Genomic DNA, 16,679 nt, shown 5'->3' with positions numbered 1-16,679 from the left:
TTCTCTCTATAATAACACACAAGAGGTTACAAACCTCAAATTGGGTCCAGTCCCAGAATTTGGTCAGTAAATTGAAAACAATAAGAACATAAAATGACTGAGATTCTCCATCTGCAGAAATAAACCACTCAGGAGATGGTTGTAAATGTGCTGTTGATGGGAGTGAGGATTCTCCCCATTTTCTGTCAAGGAGAACAGGATGCCTTACAAATTCAATTAAGGACACCAGAGTCTCCCCGAAGTCCAATCAGGGTGACTCCAGGGTGTCTCCCCAGAAAAACACATTGGAATGTGGTTTATGGTAACCTACTCAGTTAAATTGCAATGAATCTGAGCTAATGTTGTGTTGTCATGACAGAGGGTGGGGGTCCGCAGGAGTCTGGAAACAGAGAGCCAAGCAGTGAGGCTCTCAGGGTGTCTCCACCGCTGCCCAGAACTCTGTTTCTAGATCATCGGTCCGGCTGGGTGGAAACATCCCTTGAAGACAGCCAATAACCTCTGGTCAAATTCCAGGATATCCAAGGAAAATCTTATCTGTCACTTGTCTTCAATGGAGTGACTAAGCAAGAAGGCAGGTCTCACAAAGATGAGTGCCCTCGCTCAGCTCTCCAGCCAGAACCTCACCCACTGTCAATTAGTACATTGCTTTTCTGGCTTTTAATTAGCGAAAGAAACATTTCTGCATAATTATTGCCGGTGTTGGCAGCCCAGGTCTAGCCTTTACTGGGTGCGAGACACTGAGCCAATCATTTAGCTCTTATGCTCTCAGTTCCTCACTGACAAGGGAATGATAACAGTACCTAACTCACGCATTGCTAGGGGAGATTAAAATAGAATAATCCAGGAAAAGTGCTTTGCATTTTATGTGTCCAATACATGCCAGCAATTTTTATTATTGTTGGTCTGGTTAAATCTGGAATGATCGCTATCATTATCCTGTCTGAACATCTCTGAGTGAACCACTGAAATCAAATTTTGGATCTGAAAAGTTGACCAAGCACCTGAATCTTGAGTGACCCCATTAAAGTTCAGCTGTCCCTGCCTTACGCAGACACTTCTTTTTTACAACTGTTAACAGCAATACCAACGTTAAGATTGATTATGTATGTCTAGGAATAAATGATGACTTTTTAAACACATTTGTGTATAAAATAAAATATTGACTGTTAGAGAACTGTGTTAGGATGGCTATAGCACAATACCTTAGACTGGGTAATTTATAAACAACAGAATGTATTGCTCACAGTTCTAGAGGCTAGGAAATTCAAAATCAAGGCACCATCGGATTCGGTGTCTGGTGAGAGCTTTTTCTCTGCCTCATGGGTGGCACCTTCTAGCTGTATTCTCACATGGTGGGTGGGACAAGGCAGCATCCTTCAACCCCTTTTATAAGGGCACTAATACCATACATGAGGGCAGGGCACTCCTGGCTTAATAACTTCCCACAAGGTCCCACCTCTTAACACTGTCACAGTGGGTTCCAACATACGAATTTTGGGGGACACCAACATTCAACTTTATGTCCTTAAATATGTAGATATATATATATACACACACACACTTATATATGTATATAAGATGTACAAGTTGATATTTTGATATATGTATACATGTGAAAATGATTACCACAGTCAGGTTAATTAACATACTCATCACCTCTCATCATTACCATTTTCTTTCGTGTGGCATGTGTGTGTGTGTATGATGAGAGCACTTATAATCTATCTGCTTAGCAAGTTTCAGTATACAACACAAAATCGTTAACTGTATCACCACACTTCCATTAAACTCCCTTTCTGACTCTCATTTTACAGTTGACAAGACCAAGACCAGAGATACACAGTGTTCTCCTCTGATTCAGTCAGCTGCTCATCCCGCTATGGCTAACACTAAGTTCACAAATTATTGACAACACAGCAAGATTGTCAAGAGCATTGCTGCGTCATGGACTTGAATTCAGAAGACTCAGGCTTATGCCCACTCCTGTGCGAGTGACCGTGGGCAAGCCCTTCCGCTTTCCCTTGGCCTTCATTCCTGTTCTTGTACATAAGAGACAGTTATGGTAACTATAGCCATTGCTACTGTGCAAGGTTGCTGAAAGTGGGACAAAATAAATGTGAAGGTTCTCTGTAACTCTCTAGTCCCATGTAAACAGAGTGGATCATTTGTTGTGGACTTCAGAGTGAACTTTCGCAAGTGAGTTCTAACAATCCCTAAGAGAGGGGTACTCAAGTGAATGTCATGAGATGAGTGGTGGAAACAGGGAGAGAGAGGACAACAGATAAAATAAGGCCACAGGGTTGGTCTAAGAAAGCTTTCTAAGGGAACAACAGGGAATTTGCTCATTTGATCAACTTTCCCTACTTTCTCTGCCCCCAACCATTGTTAACACATTCAAGAAAGGAGAACTGAGAATGGGGGCTAACGCTTTGCTTAGAAAAACAGGTGATAAATCATAAAGCAATCGAATCTGCGGCAGGGAATGGGAAACACATGGCAGGTCCTTCTAATTAACTCTTTGATATGTTGCTCCGGGTGGGTGTTTCCAGCTTTTCCATTGACTGGTCCCAGGCCACTCTCTCACCATAGCAACTCAAGTTTACCAGCAAGCAGGAAAGTCTGCATTTGAGAGAGTTAAGGGAGTTTGATACAGTCCAGCTAAACACAAATGAAGAAGAAGAATGAGGAGGAGGAGGGCAGGAGGAGCAGGAACAGGAGGAGGAGGAGGAGGAACGGGAGGAAGAGGAGGCAGGAGCGGGGTGGGGGAGACAGCCAAATATTTCCCTCCCTGCAAATATCCTTTGGGACATAGCCTCTTTCTCTCTCCTTCTTATACACCTCATTCTCTCTCCTCCACCCTCTCTGTCTCTCCACCTCCCTAAAAACTTCTATCCTAGGCATCTTTTTCTCACCAACTTAAGAAAGTGAGAGAAGAGCAAGAGAACTAAGTCCACATAGGTTCTTTGCAAATATTTGGTGCTGTTCGCACCATGAGGTGAGGGAAGGGCCTTATCAGTCTTGTTGTTTCTTATGCCAAAGGGCAGCTGCATACAAGTTTTTGAATAAGTGAGTAAACGAAGGTCCTCCCTCCTTTTGCTATGGGACTGTGGATTTTAACAAGGAGTCCCTGGTATTTACAGAGGCAATAGGACACAGTGCAGCAGGTTGTAAACCTACTGGCCTGAGAACCTAAAGATCAGAGGTTCAGCTCAGCCCTGCCCCTACTATGACTCTACAAGAGGCAATAGGGTACTGTGGACAGACAGTGGGCCCTGAGTTCCTCTTGTAGCCTTTCTGAACTTCATTTGCTTCCCCTGAAAGCAAGGGCATTGAACAAGATATTCTTTAAGGCCTCTTGAGGGCTCTAATCTTCTTTGAGTATTTCACCAATAAGCCTGCAAAGAAATAACCCTCCCTTCGTGGATGAATAGACTACACTCAAGCTGCTGCTCTTTTCTAACTACAGGGATAGGCCAAGCTAGAATAAAAGACAAAGAGTGTCCACTCTGCCTGTATATCTTAACCAAATTTGTATCTACCAAGGTAGAAAGGTGAAGCTAGAAACAGGGTTAACTGTCTGAATAATCCCAGCCTGACTTCCCCCAGGTATACAGGCTGCCCATACTAATTCAGTTCATGTCACCTTTTACTTTGCTCTTGCAGGCAAAACTCTGAACTCTCAAAGCCAAAAGATGAAAGAGGGCACCCAGTTCAGCCTCTACCTCTAGGAAAGTCCTCGCCTAAATTACCCCAGAAAGGTTATTAGATCCTGCCCTTAAGCATTGTCAAAGAGCGCTTGGCAACTTCTCCAGGCACGTGCTGTACCATCTTCTGAAACTGAATTACACAGGGGTTCTCTATGTCATACACCAGGAAGCTACACATGTAAGAAAGCCTGGGCTATACCTTCAGTGCTTTGAAAACTGACTCTGATTTGCAGAGAACACTGGGCTTTGGGGGCCTCCCTTGGGCAGTGTCAGCTTGTCAGGTAGAGACCAGAACAGGAAATGAAAGATTTCCATTGATTTCAAGACCTTTCTTGGGCATCTCTTCCACTGCCATTTGTTGCTGAGCTGTTTGAGAAATCAGTGTAGTCAAGTTACAGATGTACCCAGTGGCTGGGGATCAACCTAGACTCATGCTCTGGGGTCATGAGTTGAGTGGAGAAGACTACTTTCCCTATGCCTGGCCTATGTTTATGAACTCCAAACTTTAGGGGAATTGCTTTATATGAGCCAAGTTAATGACTAAAGCGCTAAATAAATAAACAGGCAATCTCTGGGGCTAAACTGCCAAAAGCAGCTCATACCTTCCTGCCTCCTGGAAGCCCTTTCAAAGAGGACATCAACAAACAGGTCATTAGGAAAAGCAAAATGTGGCTCACTTTGCAAATCTCACTTTTCCTTCAATGCCTCTTTGTCCCCATGGATTTCAACTCACTCCATTTGACATTCTCCGTTCCTTTGATAAGAAGTTCTTAGAAGCTTACGGCAACTCAGACTCCCTGAATCTGGAGGCAGGTCTGTAGGAATTCTGATAATTACTTAAACAACCTTGAACAAGTTGTTTCACTTCCCTGAGTCTCAGTTTCTCACTCAAAGATGGTGAATAATTTGTGAGACTTCGCTAATAATCTATGACTCTACAAGAGGCAACAGGGTACTGTGGACAGAGAGCAGGCTTTGGAAACATACAAGACTGAGTTTAGATTCCTACACTCCACCCAGTGTGTGACGTGGCCAAGCCTCTTCACTTCTCTGAACCCCCATGTGTACAGGAATGAATGAATGAGTATGTGTGGCCAAGCGATGCAAACTCAGGGTAAAAATATTGCCTTGGGGTTTTTAGCAAATTGTTCAAGCCCATGACATTCTAGCAGAAAAAGCCTGGTATCTCTTTCTTAAGGTGATTGTATCCATGTGTTTTCCAGGAACTCCAGGGTTTACTCAACCCAAATTCACCCTGCCCTTGACCAAATGGCTCACCGTTTTCACAGGATGCTGCTCTGATGACACAACCTGCAGTCAGCATCTGCCCCTGCAGCCAGAATGGATTTCTGAGCGGGCATTAGCTGGGGGACATCACATGAGCACCAATGCCACAGAGCTTCTGTCACAGTCCACCCTGGACTGTTGCTTCCCAAATCATAATCCCTCGGCAGGACAACTAGGTGTAGGGACGCGCATGACCCAAACACCAGCCCTGGCCCACAACCTCAGCCATTATATCTTGAGTCTGAGCAACCAGTCTAGTGGTAGCTGGGCCCTTCCTTTTCAAGAGAGTTCTGGGATCAGAACCTTTCACAGACAGATGCCTCCCCACCTCCCTGTTGTTCAGGTCTGTACACTGAAAGGTAAGAAAGCATTTGCTAAGCCATGTTTCAAAAAGTATGGTTCTACCCTCATCTCAGACAACAAGTGCTGCTTAAGCACCTTATGTTTGTGTAACCGGTATTTTTTTTTTCCCCCTGAACTTCCAGGGCCTAATCTGCTTTCTCCCTCCCTAGCTAAACAAAAGAGAAGCTGAAATAATTTGAACTACCCCTTTCAGTGGGCAGCCCATTTGATCTCTACCTTAGCCAGAGCCTTAATGCGTCAATGTGAGCATAGCAGTGACTTGCAGCACCTGAGGCACAGTACATTGTTTAAAGAGTGACAGTGCATCCCATTCCAACGAGAACCACACTCACAGCAAAGGGTCCCTTGCCTGTGTGGACAGTGACCTATGGTAGAAAATTTGCAGACCTCATTACCTCTTCACCGGTTGAAAAATCTTCTTTATTTATTTATTTATTTATTTAATTTTCCCTACCTAAGCCAAGGATAGTCAAACATTTTCCGTAAAGGGCCAGGTAGCATCATAAATATGTTAGGCTCTGCAGGCCTCTTAGATTTTTGTCATGTATTCTTTTTTGCTTCCTGTTTGTTTTATTTTGTTTACAATGCTTTAAAAATGTAAAAAAACAGATGATCACTGGAATGTCGCGGGTCCCTCAGGCCGCACAGGGACAAGCAAAGGCTACATCCAGATGCCGAGAATGCACTGACGCCTGTTCCTGGAAGCCAGGCTCCCACCCAGCCCCTGGGAGCAGCAGCCTCCAGCCCCTTGGGACCTTCATCTCTGCCCTGCTGACCCATGCGGGTTGGGCCAGGATCCCAGGAGGCTGACACTGTCCTCCACTGAGACCTGAAAAATGGCATCAGGGCAAGGCCCAGGGTTTCCCAGGCAGGAGTGCGGAGAGCTTGCCCTGCCCTCTGCTTCTGAGGAGCAGGTAACCCGGGACATGGAGAAGGTTTTCCGCAGCTAGGTTTTTGATCGCCATCAGCAGGAACAGGAGGCTGAAGGGCCAGCCGCCCCTGCCGACCCAGAGACGGTCACCTTGCCCCTCCAACCTAGCAGCACCATGGGGCAGGCGGAACAGCAGCTCACCATCATCTGAGATGACATCAACCGGCTCTATGACTCGGAGTTCTAGACCATGCTGCAGCACCTGCAGCCCACGGCAGAGAACGCCTACGAGTACTTCACCAAGATCGCCTCCAGCCTGTTTGAGAGTGGCATCAACCAGGGCCGTGTGGTGGCTTTCCTGGGCTTCGGCTACCATCTGGCCCTACATGTCTACCAGCGTTGCTTGACTGGCTTCCTGGGCCAGGTGACCCGCTTCGTGGTCTTCATGCTGCAACACTGCATTGCCTGGTGGATGGCGCAGAGGGGCAGCTGGGTGGCAGCCCTGGACTTGGGCAATGGTCCCATCCTGAACGTGCTGGTTATTCTGGGGGTGGTTCTGTTGGGCCAGTTTGTGGTACAAAGATTCTTCAAATCATGACTCCCAAGGGTGTCCTTTGGGGTCCCAGCTGTGACCCCTGCCTGGACTTAACCTAGTCTTCGCCTTCTCTGCTCCCTTGCAGGGGTTGCTCTTCAAAAGTACAGAAGCTTTAGCAAGTGTGCACCCCAGCTTCGGAGGGCCCCTGCGTGGGGGCCAGTCAGGCTGCAGAGGTGCCTCAACATCACCTGATGCTAGTGGGCCCTCTCTCTGGGCCCAGGGGCTGTGCCCTCCTCCTTTGACTCTCTGGGACCTCCTTAGCCCTGTCTGCTAGGTGCTGTGGAGACTGATAACTTGGTGGGGGCAAGAGACTGGGAGCCACTTCTCCCCTGGAAGTGTGTAACAGTTTTAGCTTTTTATAATAGCCTTGGGAGAGCCCATTGCCACCATCCTACCCGAGGCCGGGACATCTGGGGTATGGGGATTGGTGGGTCTACCCTATGTTCCCCAGGATTCAGCTATTCTGGAAGATCAGAGCCTAAGAGCTGGTACTTGAGCCTGGTCCTGGCCCTCCCTAAGCATCATGTGTCCCAGGATCAGGACTGACTGGGAGAGGGGGACCAAGGTCCTGCCCAGCTCTCCCGCTGCCCCCATTCCTCCCTCTGGCCATACTGCCTTTGCAGTTGGACTCAGGGATTCTGGGCTTGGGGTGTGGGGCGGAGTGGAGTAACAGACCAGAGCTGTCTGAACTTATGTGTCAGAAGCCTCCAAGCCTGCCTCCCAAGGTCCTCTCAGCTCTCTCCCTTCCTCTCTCCTGATAGACACCTGCTCCCAACCCTTTCACTACAGGTGAGTGGCGGTCCCCATCCCCGAGGACCTTGGGTGAGTGGTGTGCTAAGGCCCCTCCTTGCCCAGACTACAGGGCTTAGGACTTGGTTTGTTATTTCAGGGATAAGGAGTAGTGAGTTCATCTGGAAGGTTCTAAGTGGGAGAAGGACTATCAACACCACTAGGAACCCCAGAGGTGGGATCCTCCGTCATGGCTTTTGCACAGTGTAATCCAGGGGTGGAGATGGAGGAACTGTGAACACCTGAGCTCCGTCCCCCCACCCTCCACGCTCCTCCCCTGTCTGGGTCTCTCCTCGGAGTGGGGGTGAGGGCGCCTTCTCTGTCAGGCACAGCCTAGGATGTTGGGGGTGAGGGGCGAGAAGTTCTTGATTCAGCCAAATGCAGGGAGGGGAGGCAGATGGAGCCCACAGGCCACTCCGTATCCTCTGAGTGTGTGGAAATAAACTATGCAATCCCATCAAAAAAAAAAAAAAAAAAACAGAGGAAAAATGTAAGAACATTCTTAGCTGTAAACTACTTACAGGGGGATAAAGACTGGACAGTTAATGGACACAAACATACAGTTAGAGAGAAGAAATAAGCTCTGGCCAGACACAGTGGTTCACACCTCTAACTCCAGCACTTTGGGAGACCAAAGGGGGAGGATCATGTGAGCCCAGGAGTTCGAGACCAGCCTGGGCAACATAGCAAGACCTTATCTCTACAGAAAATTCAAAAAAAAAAAAAAACAGTTGCATGTGCCTGCAGTCCTAGCGACTTGAGAGACTAAGATGGGAGGATCCTTGAACCCAGGGATTTACTTTGAGGTTGCAGTGAGCTATGATTGCATCATTGCACTCCAGACTGGGTGACTGAGTGAAACCCTGTCTCAAATATAAAGAAAGAATAAGTTCTAGTTTTCAATAGCACAATAGGGTGAGTACAGTTAGCAACAACACATTGTGTATTTCAAAATAGCTAGAAGAGAGGATATGAAGTGATCCCAAAACAAGGAAATGATAAATATTCAAGGTGATAGATACCTTAAATACCCTGATTTGTTGATTACACATTCAATGCGTGTATCAAAATATCACATGTACCCCATACATTTGTGCAAATATTACGTATCCATTTTTTAAAGTTGGTAGAGCCTGAAAGCACTACTGTGGCTTCCAGTGGTCACTGTGAGCACTGCCAGCTCAGCAAATGTAGCGCCCAGAATTCTGGGCAATGTGGGAAATTGGCTCCATGGCAGCTATGGCTTTGCCACTGATAGGAATGATTTCCAGAGAAACTTAATCCTAAATTTGGGACTCTCTGCTGCAGGCGTTTGGCTGGCCAGGAACATGAGTGACAGTGACCTCTTGGCACTTCAGCTGGGGGTGTAGCTAAGTAGACAAACGGAATCTTGTGCTGAACCCAAACCTTCTAGAAACGGAGCCTGTGAGCACCACAAGATATGCCCTGATGGAAGCTGAAGTGTAATTCGGCTGAGCACTTGCCCTTTCCCAGCCTGGTTTCTTTCTGTTCCTTCAGTCCACTCAGAATGCCGTCCCCTGACCAGCAGCCAGCCTTTAGCAGCTGTCTGCGTTCTGCAAAGCTCTGTATACAGTTGCTGAGTTTCCGCAGGGGGTGATCTTTGCTCTTGTCCTAAGGAATAACTACGGTGTTTTAAGACATATTTGAGGCCGGGTGCAGTGGCTCACGCCTGTAATCCCAGCACTTTGGGAGGCTGAGGTAGGCGGATCATGACATCAAGAGTTTGAGACCATCCTGGTAAACATGGTGAAACCCCTTCTCTACTACAAAATTAGCTGGGTGTGGTGGCGGGCGCCTGTAGTCCCAGCTACTCAGGAGGCTGAGGCAGGCTTGAGCCCGGGAGGTCGCAGTGAGCCGAGATCACACCACGGCACTCCAGCCTGGCAACAGAGCAAGACTCCATCTCAAAAAAAGGAAAAAGAAACCGTTGAAATGAAGACTGCACACAAAGACAAAAAAAAAAGTGTATAAAGTTAAAAAATAAAAAACAAGCTCCAGGCTGAATTGGGCCCAGGGGCTGTAGGTCACAGACCCCCAGTGAATGACTTCATAAATCTGGATGTTTATCAGCCTCACCTGGGAATTGGGGGAGGGGACTCATTTTAAAACAGATTCCTGGATCCTAACCCAACCCAGAAAATCAGACTCTTTGAGCTAAATTCTTAAGCTCCCTGGTGATGATGATGGAACCAGTCTGCCGCGGACCCGAGTCAAGTCTGAAAAACCTGCCACATCCCTCCCTCTCCAGCCTCCCCGCCTCCTCCATTCCCCAGGGATGATTCCTTTACCTGCTTCAATGCTATTGTTGAGCAACCTCTATAAAGCCATACCTTTCTCTCTTCTAATACATTCTTGTCTATCTGCTTACCAATTAATCACATGTACTTTATATTTGAACATTCCTTTTTAATAATACTTGAGAATTTTGTTAGTAGTCCTTTCCTCATACAGCTTGCTGGAAGGAGCAGTGTTTCTCCTCCCTGTTAAAAGAAAAACTTCAGATAAATTAAATTCAGCAGTTTCCCTGAGCAAAGAACAATTTATGAATCAGACAACACTCAGAACTGGAAGAGGTTCTGCAAGCTCTACCCTAGCAGTGTGAGCAGAGGCTTTTACAGGCTGAATGCAAAACTAAAATCAGTTGATTAGCTAAACCCAGGTGTTCGTCTTATTATCCGATGGAAAGCTCCAGTTGAGTTTAGCTGATGTTTCTGACTGATAAAGCTTGTGTCTTATTTTATTGTTTGCATTGGACTTCAGTCTGCTTACATATGAACCCGAGGCACTGGTGCCATCCTAGCCTATGGCATCCCAATTATTATTATTTTTTTTTTTTGAGACAGAGTCTTGCTCTGTTGCCCAGGCTGGAGTGCAGTGGCACAGTCTTGGCTTACTGCAACCTCCACATCCCAGGTTCAAGCGATTCTCATGCCTCAGCCTCCCAAGTGGCTGGAAATACAGATGTGCAACACCATGCCTGGCTAATTTTTGTATTTTTAGTAGAGATGGGCTTTCGCCATGTTGGCCAGGCTGGTCTCAAACTCCTGGCCTCATGTGACCTGCCCGCCTTGGCCTCCCAAAGTGCTGGGATTACAGGCATGAGCCACCATGCCCAGCCCCGATTAAATTTTTTAACAAGCCAAAGCACTGCCTTCACCACTGCCCCATCTTGGCTGATACCATAATTCCTTTTCAACTCCATCCTTTCAGCTCAGTGTACACCAGCTTCTGCCAAAGTCACTTTGGGGTTGAGGGATACAGTAGTTATTCAATCTTGAACCTTGCCTCAGAAGGATGAATATCCTGTTCTTCAGAAGCTTTTCCTGGTTGCACTAATGGGTTTCTGGTTCCTCAGGGCCACAGTGCAAAAACAGGCTACTTACTCGCATAAGCCAAAGTTAAATCTATGGAATCCTAAAGAAACTTTTAAGCATAGCACATAGCAAAAGCAAAGCCAAAAATCAAGGCAACTGGGAATAAAAGCCAAATTTTCTTGGGTTTATGAAGTCAGCCCAGGATTTTGAAAGAAATTGGCAATCAGTCCCTAGATGCAAACTAGATCAAAATGATGCTGAGATCACTCAGGCATAACCCATAACCTTAGTGTAGGCATGGAGGGGACGGAGATTTTCATGGAACTGTTCCTTACAGCTTCTTCAGAACTTTTCACTGAAACATAGTACACAAGTCAGCTTCACAGCTGTGATTTCCAGAACTTTGTCAACATTTTAGAAGCATTGGACAAGAAGTCTTGACCAAAAGCATTCAAAAGCCAGCTCCGTTTGAGTTGATTCATGACTCAAACAGAATTGGAGAGAAGCCAAGAGTGAGGTTAGGGGTGGGCAGGGCATGGATGGCAGGCACAGTAATAAAAAAAAGCTGGTCTGAAGAAAATAGTCCAGAAAATAAGGACTGGCCTGTTGGCCTTGGTCTCCCAGCAGTTCCCAACAGACTTGATTAGAGTTAAATATTCTTCTTTTATATCTGTTGTTGTATAGGAATTTACATCTGTTGGCAGTTGAGATGCAATCTCTACTCTTTACTTGGGTGGGAAGGGGCATTAAAGAAGAGGCCAGAAGGAGAGGACATTGGGGAAAATGAGTCAAGAGTTTCAGAAGCCATAGAAAGTTTTTAAAGTGCATCAATAAAATGCAAAACTCTAAAACACTTAGGACGTAACACAGGAGAAATCCTATGACCTTGGTTTTGGCGATGACTTTTTAACTACAACACCAAAGTCATGATCCATGAAAGAAACAATCGATGAGCTGGACTTCACCAAAATTAAAAACTTCTGCTCTGCAAAACACTCTGTAGAGAAAATGAAGACAAGCCACAGACTGGAAGAAAATATTTGCAAAAGATATATCAGATAAAGATCTGTTATCTATAATATATAAAGAACTCTTAAAACTCAACAATAAGAAAGTCCCTGAACAACCTGATTAAAAGATGGGTAAAAGACCTAAACAGACACCTCACCAAAGAACATATACAGATGGCAAATAAGTATATAGAAAGATGCTCAACGTCATATAATTAGGTAATTGCATATTAAAATAATGAGATGCCACTAAACACCTACTAAAATGGTGAACAATCCAGAACACTGACAACACCAAATGCTGGCAAGGATGTAGAGCAATGGAAACTCTCATTCATGGCTGGTGGGAATGCGAAGCAGTATAGCCACTGTGGAAGGCAGTATGGCAGAAAACTAAACATACTTTTACCATACAATCTAGCAATTATATGGTAAAAGTATGTTATACTCTTTGGTATTTACCCAAATGGGTTAAATACTTTATGTCCACTCAGAAACCTGTTTACAGCAGCTCTATTCATAATAGCCAAAACTTGGAAGCATCCAAGATGTCCTTCAGTAGTTGGAGGGAAAAACATTCTGTGGTACGTCCCAACAATGGAATTGTATTCAGCACTAAAAGGAAATGAGATATCAAGTCACAAAAAGATATGGAGGACCCTTTAGTGTATTCAGTGAAAGAAGCCAATCTGCAAAGGCTGCATTCTGTAAGACTCCAATATATGATATTCTAGAAAAGGCAAAACTATAAAGACAGTAAAACGATAAGTGGTTACAAGGGATTAATGGAAGAGAAGGATTAATAGGCAAAGCACAGGAGATATTTAGGGCAATGAAGCCATTCTTTTTGATACTATAATGATGAGTACACATCATTATACACTTATCCAAACCCATGGAATGCACGACTCCAAGAGCGAACTCTAATGCCAGCTGTGGACTATGATGTGTCATTGTAGGTTTCTCCATTGTCTCAAAAAAAAAGTGCCAGTCTAGGGGATGCTGACAGCGGGGAAGACTGTGCATGTGTGGAGACGGGGGCTATATGAGAAGTCTGCATCTTCCCCTCAATTTTACTGTGACATAAAATTGTTCTTAAAAATAACATCTATTTAAAGTGCACCGGGAATTGAAGGAGATAGAGACACAAAAAACACTTCAAAAAAATCAACAAACCCAGGATCTGGTTTTTTGAAAATGTAATAAAATAGACCACTAGCCAGATTTATAAAGAAGAAAACAGAGAAGAATCAAATAGACACAATAAAAAATGATAAAGGGTATATCACCACTGACCCCACAGAAGTACAACAACCGTCAGAGAATGCTATAAACACCTTTATGCACATAAGCTAGAAAACCGAGAAGAAATTGATAAATTCCTGGACACATACACCCTCCCAAGACTGAACCAAGAAGAAATTCAATCCCTGAATAGACCAATAATGAGTTCTGAAATTGAGGCAGTAATAAATAGCCTATCAACCAAAAAAATAAAAAGCCCAGGACCAGGCAGATTCACAGCTGAATTCTACCAGAGGTACAAAGACAAGCTGGTACCTTTTTTTCTGAAAGTATTCCAAACAATTGAAAAGGAGGGGCTCCTCTCTAACTCATTTTATGAGGCCAGTATCATCCTGATACCAAACCCTGGCAGAGATACAACAAAAAAAGAGAACTTCAGGCCAATATCCCTGATGAATATCAATGCAAAAATCCTCAATAAAATACTGCCAAACCAAACCCAGCAGCACTTCAAAAAACTTATCCACCACAATGAAGTCAGCTTCATCCCCAGGATGCAAGGCTGATTCAACACATGCAAATCAGTAAACATAATTCATCACATAAGCAGAACTAAAGACAAAACCACATGATTATCTCAATAGATGCAGAAAAGGCCTTTGATAAAATTCAACATCACTTCACGTTAAAAACTCTCAATAAACTATGTATTGAAGGTATACCTAGGTATACCTCAAAATAATATGAGCTATTTATGACAAACCTACAGCCAATATACTGAATGGGCAAAAGCTGGAAGCATTCCCCCTTGAAAACCGGCATAAGATAAGGATGCCCTCTCTCACCACTCCTATTCAATGTACTATTGGAAGTTCCGGCCAAGGCAATCAAGCAAGAGAAAGAAATAAAGCATATTCAAATAGGAAGAGAGGAAGCCGAATTATCTTTGTTTCCAGATGACATGATTCTATATCTAGAAAACCCCATCATCTCAGCCCAGAAGCTTCAGCAAAGTCTCAGGATACAAAATCAATGTGCAAAAATCACAAGCATACATATATACCAACAATAGACAAGCAGAGAGCCAAATCATGAATGAACTCTCATTCACAATTGCCACAAAGGGAATAAAATACCTAGGGACACAGCTAACAAGGAAAGTGAAGGACCTCTTCAAGGAGAACTACAAACCACTGCTCAAGGAAATAACAGAAGACACAAACAAATGGAAAAACATTCCATACTCATGGATAGGAAGAATCAGTATCATGGAACTGGCCATACTGCCCAAAGTAATTTATAGATTCAATGCTATTCCCATCAAATTACCATTGATAATTTTCACAGAATTAGAAAAAACTATTTTAAAATTCATATGGAATCAAAAAAGAGCCCATAGGATAATCCTAAGCAAAAAGAGCAAAGCTGGAGGGATCATGCTACCCAACTTCAAACTATACTATAAGGCTACAGTAACCAAAACAGCATGGTACTGGTACAAAAACAGACACATAGACCAATGGAATAGAATAGAGAACTCAGAAATAAGACTGCACATCTACAACCATCTGACCTTCAACAAACCTGACAAAAACAAGCAATGGGGAAAGGATGCCCTGTTTAATAAATGATGCTGGGAGAACTGGCTAGTCATATGCAGAATATTGAAACTGGACCCCTTCCTTATACTTTTGACAAAAATTAACTCAAGATGGATTAAAGACTTAAATGTTTTTTAAAACACAAAACTATAAAAAAATCCTAGAAGAAAATCTGGGCACTATCATTCAGGACATAGGCACGGGCAAAGATTTCATGACAAAAATGTCAAAAGCAAATGCAACAAAAGTCAAAATTGACAAATGGGATCTAATTAAACTAAAGAGGAGCTTCTGCATGGCAAAAGAAACTATCATCAGGCCGGGGTGGGTGGTTCACACCTATAATCCCAGCACTTTGGGAGGCCGAAGTAGGCGAATCACCTGAGGCCAGGAGTTTGAGACCAGCCTGGCCAACGTGGTGAAACTCTGTCTCTACTAAAAATATAAAAATTAGCCAGGTGTGGTGGTATATGCCTGTAATCCCAGTTACTTGGCAGACTGAAGCAGGAGAATTGCTTGAACCCGGGAGGCAGAGTTTGCAGTGAGCTGAGATCACGCCACTGCAATCCAGCCTGAGCAACAAAGTGAGACTCTGTCTCAAAAAAAAAAAAAAAAGAGAGAGTGAGAGAAAAAAAGCTATCATCAGAGCAAACAGACAACCTATAGAATGGGAGAAAATGTTTGCAACCTGTCCATCTGACAAAGGTCTAACATCCAGAGTCTACAAGGAACTTAAACAAATTTACAAGAAAAAAAAAACAAACAACCTCATTAAAGAGTGGACAAAGGACATGAACAGACACTTCTCAACAAAAGACATTTATGTGACCAACAAACATATGAAAAAAACCTTAACATCACTGATCATTAAAGAAAGGCAAATCAAAACCACAGTGAGATACCATCTCACACCAGTCAGAAAGACAATTATTAAAAAGTCAAGAAACAGCAGATGCTGATGAGGCTGAGAAGAGATAGGAATGCTTTTACATTGTTGGTGGGAATGTAAATTAGTTCAACCATTGTAGAAGACAGTGTGGCAATTCCACAAAACCTAGAATCAGAAATACCATCTGACCCAGCAATCCCATTAGTGGGTATCTACCCAAAGGAATATAACTTATTCTATTATAAAGATACATGAACAAATATATTCATTGCAGCACTATTCACAATAGCAAAGACATAGAATCAACCCAAATGCCCATCAATGATAGACTGGATGAAGACAGTTGTGGCACATATACACCATGGAATACCATGCAGCCATGAAAATGAATGAGATCATGTCTTTTGCAGGGATATGGATAGAACTGGAAGCCATTATCCTCAGCAAACTAATGCAGGAACAGAAAACTAAACACCACACGTTCTCACTCGTAATTGGGAGCTGAACAATGAGAACACACGGACACAGGGAGGGAAACAACACTCTGGGGCCTGTTGCAGGGATGGCAGGAGGACAGGGAGGGAAAGCCTCAGGAAAAATAGCTAATGCATGTGCATGCGGGACTTAATACTTAGGTGATGGGTTGATAGGTCCAGCAAACCACTCTGGCACACGTTTACCTGCATAACAAACTTGTGCATCCTGCACATGTACCCTGGAACTCAAAATAAAATAAAGCGCGCAGACCACCCTGCAGTAACGATGAAGTGGAATTGGATTAGACTTTTTTTTTTCACTCAGAATGAGTTCTGGTCCCAATATAATAGCAGATTCTATCTAGATAAAAGAGCCAAAACAACCTAAAATATCATCTAGAACCCTGCCGTAATGGATGCTCTATACATGCTTGTGGAGTAAATAACTACTCCCAGCCTGTTACCTCAGCATTCTCATCTGACCTGAGGCAGAGTTTGGCAACAACCATGC

The 16,679-nt window shown here is 44.1% G+C and overlaps 1 pseudogene; it reads left to right on the top strand.

The window, feature by feature from the left end:
• The first annotated feature begins 6,193 nt into the window (after positions 1 to 6,193).
• Positions 6,194 to 7,280, top strand: LOC105506509 (annotated as a pseudogene).
• Positions 7,281 to 16,679: the final 9,399 nt, after the last annotated feature.

Source organism: Colobus angolensis, unplaced genomic scaffold (genome assembly GCF_000951035.1).
Source record: "Colobus angolensis palliatus isolate OR3802 unplaced genomic scaffold, Cang.pa_1.0 Scaffold137, whole genome shotgun sequence".
NCBI classification, from domain to species: Eukaryota; Metazoa; Chordata; class Mammalia; order Primates; family Cercopithecidae; genus Colobus; species Colobus angolensis.
Note: the sequence above shows the minus strand (reverse complement) of the source record. Positions and strands in the feature narration are given on the sequence as shown.